Source organism: Pelodiscus sinensis, chromosome 7, assembly GCF_052426305.1.
Source record: "Pelodiscus sinensis isolate ZL-2025 chromosome 7, ASM5242630v1, whole genome shotgun sequence".
In the NCBI taxonomy this organism is placed as follows: domain Eukaryota; kingdom Metazoa; phylum Chordata; order Testudines; family Trionychidae; genus Pelodiscus; species Pelodiscus sinensis.
The window spans coordinates 49,486,341-49,499,903 of NC_143058.1; the positions used below are offsets into that span (position 1 = coordinate 49,486,341).

The window sequence follows — 13,563 nt, forward strand, 5'->3', positions numbered from 1 at the left end:
AAGCCTGCTTCCGGCTGCAATCTTGTCATTTTGTCGATTATACGTTTCAGTAAGACATTCCCTTGAACTCTCACCAGGGTAGCAAGGTTTAACCGCTTGATATAAAATCCACATTGGCAATGCTGAAAAGTAGCAGAAGGCTGAAGATGGTTCCAGTTGTTTTCATTTCATTATTTTAACAGCATTTCAACTGTAAAGTAACATTTCACAAGCTACAAAGAAAGAACTCACTGCAGCACCGCTTTTAAAAAAATCTGGGGAGAGGGGGAAAGGGTAAGATAAATCACACTCTTGTTGACTTTTGTCTTTTCTAATTTCCTAATTTAAACATCTTTCCCTTCTATATAAAGGGACTAACTATAGGGGGAAAATCCATGCCCTCTCCCCCAAAAAACCACCCAAGACACAACACTCCACGACATGGGAAGGCAGCACATCCATAACTTAGCAAATACAAAAAAATACTGAATTCAGACAGGTTAAGTATATGTTTATGTTCTAAGTAATATTTTTCTTATTTAGGAGAATCTTGCCAAAATTCAAGCTTCCCTGCCTTTAGGATTGCAAGGGATGTGAAGGAGTAGTTGAATAGTCAGCTTATCGGGTAGTCAAGTTGACTACTTGCATTCCCTCCCTTGCTGCTTCTGATATGGAGACAGCAAGGCTAGGGCAGCAGGAGCTGGGGGGATCCAGTTTCCCCCAGCACCGTCTCTGCAGTGTGGGGAGGGTAAGGGGAAGCAGAAGTGCTGTGGCTCTGCCTTTTAGATGTAGTAAGAGTCACCTACCTGTCTCTTAGTCCTGGGCTCATGCGGCCCCCTGGAACTCTGCAGTTTAAATGTAGTACAGGAGTGGCCAACCAGTTAGAGAAGAGGAGCCAAAATAGCTGTGGACAGAGTGCGAAGAGCCATGTAGTATATATATATTTTTATATCTATGTAGATAGGTATAGTACACAAACATTCCAGACAAAAACCAATAAAAATGTCTAGTCATTTAAAAAATTCACGGCTAGTCCATATATCTTCAGAGAACTTGTCAAGGAACAAACCATCAAGTTAAAAAACACACAACACTTTAAAAATACAGTAATATTCTCACACTACATAAAAAGCATCCTCACCATGTACAGTAAACTTCCGCTAACACTGGTCTACAATTTTTTAGAAGTCGTCTGCTCCAGAGATAAAATGTGCTATTTATTTTGTATTATGATGTGCTAAATTCAAATATGACAATTAAAACAATTGATTGGCTATTGTTTCCAAGATATTTAAGTTTTTACATTTTACGTCTATGTATATTGTGTAGATAGAGTTTTAATCATAAATTGTAAACCTAGATCTTTTCATGTGTTTATGGTTGCTTAACATGATAATATTTGACCTGCCCTGTTTATGTAACACTTTAAAAATCGGCAAAAGGGTTATATAAATAAAATTTATTATGAAACAAAAGGCAAAAAACTATTATGTACATAGTTTAGTCCTATTCAGTGTCTACTCGGTGCTTCTTGGCTTGTCTCTTGTATTCATTAAATGGAGCATCTCTTGTCACTGTCCAGCAATAGTCTGCAAGCATTGATGGGCTCCATTTGCCCTGATAGCGTTTCTCCATTGTTGCAATGTCCTGGTGAAATCGCTCGCCGTGCTCGTCGCTCACTGCTCCGCAGTTCGGTGGAAAAAAATCTAGATGAGAGTGCAAAAAATGTATCTTTAGTGACATGTTGCAACCAAGGCTTTTGTATGCCTTGAGGAGGTTTTCCACCAACAGCCTGTAGTTGTCTGCCTTGTTGTTTCCGAGAAAATTTATTGCCACTAACTGGAAGGCTTTCCATGCCGTCTTTTCCTTGCCACGCAGTGCATGGTCAAATGCATCATCTCGAAGAAATTCACGAATCTGAGGACCAACAAAAACATCTTCCTTTATCTTAGCTTCACTTAACCTTGGAAATTTTCCACGGAGGTACTTGAAAGCTGCTTGTGTTTTGTCCATGGCCTTGATAAAGTTCTTCATCAGACCCAGCTTGATGTGTAAGGGTGGTAACAAAATCTTCCTTGATTCAACAAGGGGTGGATGCTGAACACTTTTCCTCCCAGACTCCAATGACTGTCGGAGTGGCCAATCTATCTTGATGTAGTGGGAATCTCTTGCACGACTATCCCATTCACAGAGAAAACAGAAGTACTTTGTGTATCCAGTCTGCAGACCAAGCAAGAGAGCAACAAATCGCCACAAAGCTGCCACTGATGTTGGTCATAATTTATGCACCTCAAAAGTTGTTTCATGTTGTCATAGGTTTTCTTCATATGGACTGCATGACCAACTGGAATTGATGGCAAAACATTGCCATTATGCAGCAAAACAGCTTTAAGACTCGTCTTCGATGAATCAATGAACAGTCTCCACTCATCTGGATCATGAACGATGTTGAGGCCTGCCATCACACCATCAATGTTGTTGCAGGCTACAAGATCACCTTCCATAAAGAAGAATGGGACAAGATCCTTTTGACGGTCACGGAACATGGAAACCCTAACATCACCTGCCAGGAGACTCCACTGCTGTAGTCTGGAGCCCAACAGCTCTGCCTTACTCTTGGGTAGTTCCAAATCCCTGACAAGGTCATTCAGTTCACCTTGTGTTATGAGGTGTGGTTCAGAGGAGAAGGATGGGAGAAAATGTAGGTCCTGTGACATTGATGGTTCAGGACCAGAAGTTTCATCCTCTTCCTCGTCTGACTCAAGTGAGAATGATTCTGGTGCATCAGGAACCGGCAGTCCTTCTCCATGGGGTACTGGGCGTATAGCTGATGGAATGTTTGGATAATGGACAGTCCACTTTTTCTTCTTTGACACACCTTTCCCAACTGGAGGCACCAGGCAGAAGTAACACTTGCTGGTATGATCTGTTGGCTCTCTCCAAATCATTGGCACTGCAAAAGGCATAGATTTCCTTTTCCTGTTCAACCACTGGCAAAGATTTGTTGCACAAGTGTTGCAGCATATGTGTGGGGCCCATCTCTTGTCCTGATCTCCAATTTTGCAGCCAAAATAAAGGTGATCGGCTTTCTTAACCATAGTGGTTATACTGCGCATTTGTGATGCAAAAGTCACTTCACCACAAACATAGCAGAAGTGATCTGCACTGTTCACACAAGTACGAGGCATCTCTGCTCACTTTGGCTAAACAGAAATGTGTCCCTTTGCAATATCAAATAAGAGACACAACACTGTATGATTTCTAGAGCTGATATAGGGCAATTTGTTCAGCAAAGTGATGTAAGCTTCGTTATGATTGCATCGTCCATGACTTCTAGGAATAACATGATGCAATTCATATCATGTATGACGCAAAACCAGCTTCAGATTGCATCATTCATTGTTTTGCCTAAAAAGCAAGTACTGTCCAAACCCAGTCATAGATTTATGCATAGATCCAGTCAAAGATGTATTTTAGTCATTTCTGGTTTAAATTGAGATCCCTTCCCTTTATAACTCACTTATCCTCTGCCATTTGCAAGTCAAAGGTCGTATATACTGACCCAATCGCATATCTTGAAAACTAGAGCCAATCAACAATTTTAAGCATCACTTTTGTTCTCAGTGACCCAGAATTAGTAACATTTGACTACATTTATTTCAGAAGCATTTTGGCTGTACAGCAGTGTAATCCAGCACCTTTAGGACCCAGGGAGTGCCGGATTATCGGATATGCCGGACTATCGAAAGGGGGGGTTTGACGGGGCGGAGATGTCCCGCACTCCAGTCCCACCGGCGGCCGCTTATCTGGCAGCTCTCGGGGCAGAGGGCGGGGTAACGGCGTCGGCCACGCCGCATGCTGTGGGCCGAGTGGTGCAGGGGCCGGCCTACCAGCTGTGCGGCAGCTGTTCCTGCACGGCAGCCCCAGCAGGACACCCACGTACCTCCTGGAGGTCGGGGGCCGACGTGAGGGGAACGACGCCGGACCACGGCCTTGCCAATGGACCGGAAGTGGGGCCACGCCGGAAGGGGCAGGACCCCACAGGACGGGAGCCGGCGCAGGGATTTAAACCCCGGGAAATGCCACAGAGAGAAGGCCCAGGGCAGCGGCCTCTCGCCAGGGACCAGCGGCGGATGGAACTCAAGACGAGGAGGTGAGCCCGGAGGCAAGGAGATATTTGACCGCAGAGAGAGGAAGTAGCCCAGGGCAGGCAAAGGGAGCCTGTGGGCTGGCGAGTTACGGCTGACGCCCCACAAGTCGGACCAGACAATAGAAGCGTCCGTGTCATTAGGGCCCTGGGCTGAGGTCTGTGAGGGGGCGGGCCCGGACCCCCCTCTACCCGCGGTCGGTGCGAGACTGGCTCCCGCTTAAGGGTCAGAAAACCCCAGGCGAGCTAGGGCCCTGTGAGCCTTGGTCAAAACAGACTCAGACACCAGAGGGTGCTCGAAACGGTGAAGGAAACATGGGGACAGGGGAGTGTTACTAGGTGATACCAGGGCGCACGGTGCCATACATTTACAGGGGGCTATAATGGGCCTGGGATGGATGGGGGGGCAGCGCTGCGAGACCAACCTGGCAGCACCCTAGCTGCTCTGCCCCAGACTTTCCCAAGTCAGCCGCTGCTGAAACTGACCAGCAGCTGACTCCGGTGCAGAGCAGCTCCAATTGTCCGGCTGCCTGGAGCACTTCCGGGTTTCAGGTGGTGCCGGACTAGCAGGAGTGCCAGACCACTGGATGCCGGACAACTGGAGTTCTACTGTATTTTAAATTTAACAATACTTCTCAGTTCAGTTTAGTTTTAAAAATCTCACAGGACATAATAGGGCAGTAAATTAACAATTAAAAGTGCCTGTTTCACTCCACCTTGTTCAACTCTGGTATGGTTTCCTCATTTTTTTACGTATGAAGATTATGGCTTCTTTTATGGTTTTAAAAATTTAGGTCTGTCCCAGACTGCAAATATGAGAGGTTCAAAAACAATAAGGGAGAGAATCTCAGAATAATTGCTTCAGCCTAGCAAACAATAGCCTTGAATTTTCTTTAAAGAAACACAGTGTAAACCAGCTTCAGAGGAATAGCTGAGTTAGTCTATAACAGGAAAAACTTATAGTCTACTAAAACCTTAAAGACTTCTTCAGATGACATGAGTGTTGGAAGTCCAGATCCAAGAACGAACTATACTAATAAATTATTCTTGGATCTGGACTCCCAACACTCCTGTCAGAAGAAGCGGGTTGTGCCCACAAAAGCGTAAACCAGGTCCATGCTGATTCTTTTTTTGCCCTGGACTTTAAATATGACAGCTGTATTGGCTGCTTTATTCTGTATCCATGAAGACTTTGAGTTTAAGGTGCTTCAGCCCCCAATGCCTCCTCCCTCCCCCAGAGCCAGGCACTTCAATTACCCCCTCCTCCTTTATCCCAATGCTTGGATCCCAGAGCCACCACCACACACTTCTCCATCTAGGTGTTGGGCGCGCGTGCACAGAGCAGTCAGCCGTGAGCAGGCCATGGGGCACGTGCACAGAACTAGCAAGAGCCATATGCAGCTCGAGCTGCGGATTGACCACCCCGATGTAGTAGGAGCTCAGCTCCTACCACATTTATACTGCAGTGCCACAGCGGGGGTAGCAAGTGCCTCCCCTGCTTTATCGATTAATCAAGTAGTTGATGGAAATGCCATCAACTACCTGATTAGCAGATTAATCGTAATTTAACATATGTAGCACAAACACATGCATTGTAAATGCAAATACTCAAATTGTGAAATCTGGCTGTCATGCAAGAGAAAGTGTGAGGGCAAGCAATGATGAGTGGTGGAAACCATTTTTCAAATACACTTGTCTTGAAATTAGCTTGGGCTTTTTTGAATATGCTGTAAAAGGCAGTGCAGCCTAAAAAGTAAAAGAAAGGCTATAAAATATCTCATCAAGACTAATTCACAGCCCATTTAAATTAACAGAAAGCTTTTCTTTGATTTCAAAGGGCTTTAAATCACAGGAAGAACTTAAGATGCTGGAACCAGAATTTCCCCACAGTGATGCCAGTTTTTCTTGTGAAAAAAAAAAAAAAAGTAATCTTAGCTACATCTAAACTGCATTAAGAGTTAGATACCAATAGGCAGTCCCCGACTTACGCGGATCCGATTTATGTCGGACCCACACTTACGAACGGGGCTTTTCTTGCCCCGGAGCTCACGGGTGGCGGGTCGCCGCCCGTGTCCTCTGGGGCGAAAAAAGCTTCTCCCGGTCTCCCTGGTCTGCTGAGGGGGGTCCAGCAAAGCCGCTGGACCCCCCCAGCAGACCAGGGACACCCGAGCAAAGCCGCCGCCTGGGCGGCTTTGCTCGTTTGCCCGGGAGCAAAGCCGCCCAGGCAGCGGGACTCCTGCCACCTGGGCGGCTTTGCTCCTGTCCCCTTGGTCTGCTGGGGGGGGGGGGGGGGTCCAGTGGCTTTGCTGGACCCCCCCCCAGTAGACCAGGGAGACAGGAGCAAAGCCACACGGGCAGCGGGGTCCCTTCGCCTGTGCGGCTTTGCTCGGGTCTCCCTGGTGTGCTGGCGGGCACTCCCCCCAGCACCCCAGGGAGACAGGAGCAAAGCCGCACGGGCAGCGGGGTCCCTCCGCCTGTGCGGCTTTGCTCGGGTCTCCCTGGTCTGCTGGGGGGGAGGGAGCGCAGCTAGTGCGCCCACCCCCCCCTCAGCAGACCAGGCTTTTGTTGCGGGACGCCTCGGGTAGAGCAGCTGGGGTGCTGCCGGGTTGGTCCTGTGGGAACCTACCGGGCAGTGCCCCAGCTGTTCTGTCCCAGGCTCCAGATTCAGCAGCTGTTGAAACTGATCAGGCTGATTCCAGGAAGCTGGGGTCAGAGCAACTCTGCCTCGGCTTCCTGTAGTCAGCCCCTGGTCAGTTTCAGTGGCAGCAGCTGAATCTGGAGCCAGTTCCGACTTACATACAAATTCAACTTAAGAACAAACCTATAGTCCCTATCTTGTACGTAACCCGGGGACTGCCTGTATTACAAAAATTGGCACCCAAAATACTAACCCCTCCCCCCAAAATCCACCAGTGGCCTGATAATTTAATTAGGCACTGCCAAATGAAAATAGCCAATTGAATGCTAAACTATGTTCTGACCCTGTTCTTTGGCAGGGATTGAAAAATGTCACTGTTCTTTGGAGGGTCTCTTGAAGAGACCTTCACCAATTCCTACTGCACATAAACCTTACGGTTGTGACAAACTCCCAAGTGCCTGCCAACAGCCAGCAAGCCCCAAGACCTCTATGATTCCTGTAGCTTTACCTGCCTTCTTATGGCTACACTACTAACACCACAGCTACGTAGCGACTGAAAGGTTTTTTTCCTTCGATGTCATTTATCCACCTCTGAGAGGCTGTGTCCAGACTCAGGGTTTTTTTTCGAAAAAAGTAGTCTTTTTTCAAAAAAACTTCACCTGCATCTAGACTACAGCCACGTTCTTTCGAAATTAAATCAAAAGAACGCAGCTTTTCTTTCGACAGCGGAAAACCTCATTTCACGAGGAAGAACGCCTTTTTTCAAAAGTGCTCTTTCGAAAAAAGGCGTTCTTGAATGCAAACAGGGCTTTTTCAAAAGAGAGCGTCCAGACTGCCTGGGTGCTTTCTTTCGAAAAAGCGGCTTGCTTTTTCGAAAGTACTGCTTGCAGTCTAGACGCTCTTTTTCAAAAGAGGCTTTTTCGAAAGTATCTTTCTAAAAAGCCTCTTTCAAAAGAGGCTTGCAGTCTAGACGTAGCCAGAGAGGGCAGCCACGTCCACGGAAGAACCCCCCCCCCCCCCCAGTCGTGCCTACAGCACGAGGCAACCACGGTGCTCGGGGCACGACACCACGCACAGCTCAGAGCAAGGCAGCTGGACTCGAGGCTTTTTAGCGAAGCCAATTGCGCAGAGGCCGGTGCTGCAGCCGGGGCAGCGCGGACCCAGACACAGACTCGTGAGGAGCCGAGCTAGCAGCTGGTGCGCTACCGCGGGGCTGGTCTCGGCGATGGCAGCGCCCGTGAAGGGGGGCTGGATGGGCGCTTAACCCTGGGACACCAGGGAGAGATGGGGGGGGGGGGGTGGCATCCGCCCCGACCGCTCGTACCAAGGCAGCCCTCGGCAGAGCCGCCCCACGCGAAAAGGGACAGAGAAGGGCACAGCGGCCTGTGCGAGGTTCCTGCGCGGTTGGAACTAACCTCAGCCTCCCGAACGCCGCCATCCTACCGGAAGTAACATAACGTCCGGCGAAATGGGGGTGGGGTTTTACTGCCGGAAGTGGAGTAAAGCCTCGTTAATGGTAATAATTTTGTAACGCGATTTATTCGACGCTTAACGGAGGTAAAATAACAGAGAAAAAGAAATGAAGAAAATAACTCGCCCTTCTCGCATCCGCCACGGACGCGCTCCCTCCTACGTCAGCAACATGGCGGCCCCGCAGTCTCAAATGGCCTCAACGACAGCTCCCAGCATGCACTACGCTGGCGAGTCTCTGGGCTCCCTCCAGGTCCGGGTCCCAGCGCCGCCCTCGCGGAGGGATTCGCTGCACGGGCTGTGCCTCTGACTCAACCGACGTGGAACCTGCCGCGCTGACCCCGCCACGTGCCGCCCTGGGGTCGGTGGCTCGGCAGGCAGCGGGAGTTCCCAGGCTGACCCATTGGGGTCTGAATGAATACGAGCCCTCCCCCCCCCCCCCCCCCCCCCCCAGTGCCCGCAGGGGTATTTTAGGGGCCGGAGGAAGCTCGCGCCTAGGTAAACCTACCGCTGAGTAACTGGGGCGTGGAATTATTAGGGGGACGTGCAGGTCGGGGTCTTCAGGGGAAGGGCTGTTGGAAGGCTGAGCGTGTGCAAACTAACTTCAGCCTTAGCGGTGCTGTGGCTGGCTACTGCAGAGCTTGCAGGCGCAGATAAAGCGAGCACCAGTCAGGTCACAGTAGACCAGTGGTACCAGTGCCCCCAGAGAGACGTTTGGGGGTACGTCGACCCAACTGAAATTTGGAGAAAACTGAATTTTTGTTTTGAGTTTTACAGTGCTTTATTATTTTTTTACGCCCCAAAATTTCAGCGGCCACCCCGCTAGGATTAGAAGCTTCAGGGGGTAGCTGAGTGAGTCTGTACAGAAAAAACAACAACAAATAGTCTGGTAGCACTTTATAGACTAACAAAGCATGTAGATGGTATCATGAGCTTTGTAGTCAGATGACCAGAGTTTTGAGTTTAGGATATGCAGAATGTAGAGGTCAATTGCAGAAGAACTCTGTAGGTGTGACTATAAGGGTGGTGAGGCCTGCATTCCCCTCCCTTTTCCTATCTCCCCTTCCCTACTACTGATGAGCCAGAAGCAAGCCTCTAGAAACATATGCCATTGTAGCAAGAACGAATTGTAGGTAAGGGTGGGAACATAAGTCTTGTTTACCTAAATTTACTGATCATGTAAACAAAGGACAAGTAGCACAGCTGAGCCATACTGTAACAAGCAATGAGTAACCCCCAGAAATTTCCAAATTGCCACAAACAAGTTAGACACACAGTATTTAAAGTTTGCACCAAACATAGCAATTTGGACCTTACCGATGGGCTTTGGGTACCGGTGCCTCAGAAGCTGAGACAATCTCCCACTTCATCTGCAGCCGGAATGGGGGTTTCCAGCTAGCAGAAGGGATGTAAGAATGCCATTTTCCCTATCATGTTATTCCTTTAGTTAAGGGGCACAGCTGATAGCTGACAGAAAATAAACTGCTTTGGTTTGACAGATATCTGTGTAGCATGTCTTTGTACTTTGAGAACCCAGTATCCGACCTGAGACTTACTCTTGCCAGTAACACAGGTCCAAAATAAATATGAGAGAAGGGGCGGGGGAGGGGGAGATAAAAGAAGAGGGAGTGGGAGACAGAGGGTGGAGGGAATCAGTATCTGAAGATTGGGTAGTTAAAATGAAACCGATAGAATCAAAGTCAATAGATAGTATCCTTCCTGACATAGGAATCTACACAAAGAGCTGTTTGCACCTTCATTGACTGTTAGGTAAATAGTGTCCCAACCATCCTTCATCACGATTAAGTCCATTAGCATGAGAAAGAACGGTTACTTATCTCGTAACTATGATTCTTCGAGATGTGTTGCTCATGTCCATTCCAATTAGGTGTGTGCGCACAGCGTGCATGCGTCATCAGAAACTTTTCCCTCAGCAGTACCCTTAGAGCCAGCGGGGAGCCCCCTTGAATGGTGCTGGTATATTGGCCCATATATCCCTCTGCTGTCCCCCCTCATCCACTCAGTTCCTTCTTACCAGAATAAGGGCGGCGGGCAGGGATTTGGAATGGACATGAGCAACACATCTCGAAGAATCACAGTTACGAGGTAAGTAACCATTCTTTCTTCTTAGAGTGATTGCTCATGTGCATTCCAGATGTTAAAGGTACAGAGGAGTGGAGGACCGCCCTGCCCAGGGCAGTGTCTTCCCTGGCTTGATGTATTAGCGCATAGTGATTGGTGAAGGTATGGACAGAGGACCATGTCACGACTCTGCAGATGTCCAGGATGGGAATCCGCACCATGAAAGCGGTGGAGGCTGCCACCGCTCGCATGAAGTGCGCTCTAATGGGTGGGGCCGGTACCCCTGCTAGGGCATAGCACTCCTTGACACAGGTGGTTATATAGCAGGAGATCCGCTGCAAGGACACGGGTTGACCCCTTGCCCATTCGGCAATGGCCACAAAGAGTTGCGGTGACTTCCTGATTGTTTTTGTCCTTTAGTAAAAAGCTAACACCCTGTGCACATCTAAAGTGTGTAAAACCTGTTCTTTCTCAGATGTGTGCGGCTTGGGGTAAAAAACCTGCAGGAAAATGTCCTGGGAGGTGTGATAGGAAGACACCACCTTAGGCAGAAAGGCTGGGTGGGAGCGGAGCCTAACCTTGTCTTTAAAAAACACCTATAGGGGGGATCCGAGGTGAGTGACCTGTGTTCGGATACCTGCCTGGTAGATGTGAGACCCACCAGGAGAGACACCTTATATGACAGGTATAGAAGGGAACACGTTGCTAACGGTTCGAATGGGGGTCCCATAAGTTTGAAAAGGACCAGGTTTAAGTCCCACTGGGGAATGGGCTAGCAGACATGTGGGTAGAGCCTGTCCAACCCTTTCAGAAACCAGTTGACCATTGGGTTAGCAAACAGAGTTTTTCCCCCTTCCCCTGGGTGGAAGGCAGAAATGGCCTCCAAGTGAACCTTGATGGAGGAGGAAGAGAGGTCCTGGTGCCTGAGGTCTAACAGGTAATCCAGGATCAAGGGGATCACAGCTCGCCTTGGGTGTACTCCCTTCTGGGCAGCCCAGATACAGAACCGTTTCCACTTAGCCAGGTATGTGGTCCTAGTGGAGGGCTTCCTGCTACCCAGTAGGACAGTGGTCTCCAACCTTTTTACACCCAAGATGACTTTTTAAATGACAGAACAAGCCAAGATCTACCGCCTCGCCCCTTCCTTGAAGCCCTACCCATTCCTTGAAGCCTCTCCATCTCTAGTCTCCTTTCCATCACTTGCTATCCCCAACCCGTATACTGCTGCTTTTTTTCTCAATTCTCCTGTAGGAGGAAGTTTTTCCAACATTTGGCCTGTCTAGACTGGACCAAATGTCAGAAAACCCCCTTCTTTTGGAAGCCCCCTTATTCCTCGTGGAAAGAGGAATATAGGGGTGACCAAAAGATCATGTTTGCTTTTCCACTAAAAGAAGTGGAAGAACAAACGCATCCCCAGATACAGAAGAGTTTTTCTGGGATATCTCTGGTATCCTGAAAAACTCCTGCCCTCACTGGGTTGTACCCTCACTGGGTTGAGACAGGATGTGTAGGCTCCAGGGTGGGAATGAGGGATTTGAATGTGGGAAGGGGTGAGAGGTGCAAGCTCTGAGAGGAAATCTGGATGCAGGAGGAGGTGGATACGGGAACACTGGCTCGGAGAGGGGGCTCCAGACCGGGCAGTGTTAGGGTACTAAGCAAGCCACAGATTTCTCGATGTGAGGGTTCAGGAATTTGGGTTGGGGGATGTGAGGGGCTCAGGGCAGGGGGTTCCAGTGTATGATAGGCTCTGATGTAGGGTCTGGGGGAAATGAGAGTGCAGGAGTGTTATTATGCTGTGACCAGATGGAAGCTTGGACCCAACTGGGGGTTTGTTGGCCAGGCTTCATTTTTAAATAAAATACTATGTCAAACACAAAAAGTTTCTGTATTGTCTTTATTTCTGAGAAGGGCAAGGAAACCTGTTTTGAGTCAGGGGTCACTGCCCCACAGAAAAGTCAGCTGGGGCCACACAAGTGAGCTGCAAGAAAACCCTCCTCCAACCTCTCCTTCCTCCCCAAAACTTCACTAATGTGGCCCCAACTGTGTTGGTGGGAGCAGGGGACATAGTACTGGGGAAGGGTGCTAGTGGGTGCTTTGGCAGGGGACACGGTGCCCGTGGGGACAGGTTTCTGAGGCTCGGGAGTGGGGGGCTGGGGAGTAGGGAGAGGAGCATGGGGGTTGGGGAGTAGGGAGAGACAGCAAGGTGCTGGGAGGGCTGGGGACAGGGTGCCAATGGGGATGGGTTTCTGAGGCTGGGGAGTGGGGAGAAGGAACAGGGGGCTGGGGAGAGGCAACAGGGGAGAGGGGAGTGAGGAATGCGGAGAGGGTGCCAGTGGGGACAGGTTTCTGAGGCTGGGAACAGGGTGCCACTGGGGACAGGTTTCTGAGGCTGGGGAGTGGGGAGAGGGAACAGGGGGTAATGGGGGCAGATAGTCCCCTGCACCCGCCTCCTCCCAGGATTCTCCTCCGGGGCAGTGCGTGTCTTTCATGGCGCAGCCAAACCCCCGTGTGCGCCTGCCCTGGGGCCAAATCCCCCTCCCATGGCGCAGTCAAACCTGTGTGCGCACCTTTCCTGGGGCCAACCCCCGCTCCTGCAGTGCAGGGAATCCCCTGCACTCGACTCACCCCTCCTGTGGCGCAGGGAAGTCGCCGCACTCTTTGAGCCCAACGCTCCCTCCTGCAGCAAGCCACAGAGCTGTGGGAGGGGAGCAGCCAGTGCACTTCCAGAACCCCCGGAAGTGGCACGAAGCTGCAGGTAGGACTTCTGTCCACCCCGCGGGAAGCTGGCACTACGCTGGATGTAGGTGGTGGGGAGGAAACTGGAGTACTGGGGGGGGGGGGCCTGAACGCCTCGCAATTGACTGGTCGAGGTCTCACGATCGACCAGTTGATCGCGATCGACCGGTTGGTGACCATGGCAGTAGGACTTCCTGGACCCGTTCCAAGCACTGAAGTTCCTTGGCCATTAGCCACGGAGCTTCCATTCTTTCAAATGCAGCGAGTGCAGGTCCGGGTAGCGGAGCCTGCCCGAGTCCTGGGTAATGAGGTTTGGGAGCAGCGGGAGGGTCATGGGTCTCTCACATGACAGGTTGAGGAGGGTTGAGAACCAGTGTCACCTGGGCCAGGCTGGGGTGATTAAAACCAGGGACGCCCTGAACTCCCACAGTCTGAGTAAGACCTTGTGGATTAGCGGGATTGGTGGGAAGGCGTATAGTAGGCCCTAAGGCCAGGGGAGAAAGAGAGAATC

The 13,563-nt window shown here is 50.0% G+C and overlaps 1 protein-coding gene across 5 annotated transcripts in view; it reads right to left on the reverse strand.

The window, feature by feature from the left end:
* CWC22 (CWC22 spliceosome associated protein) overlaps positions 1–8,481 on the reverse strand; it is a 60,673-nt gene extending 52,192 nt beyond the window's left edge. Inside the window, exons 1-3 of one of the 5 annotated variants that reach the window (XM_075933743.2) lie at positions 8,362–8,481; positions 786–883; positions 75–254 (exon numbers count right to left, since the gene is read on the reverse strand). The gene's annotated coding sequence lies outside the window, so the exon portion shown is untranslated. Of the gene's footprint in view, positions 1–74; positions 255–785; positions 884–8,179 lie in introns of all 5 variants that reach the window. The other 4 variants (XM_075933742.2, XM_075933741.2, XM_006119425.5 and 1 more) reach the window with 4 other exon arrangements.
* Between the last annotated feature and the right edge of the window lie 5,082 nt (positions 8,482–13,563).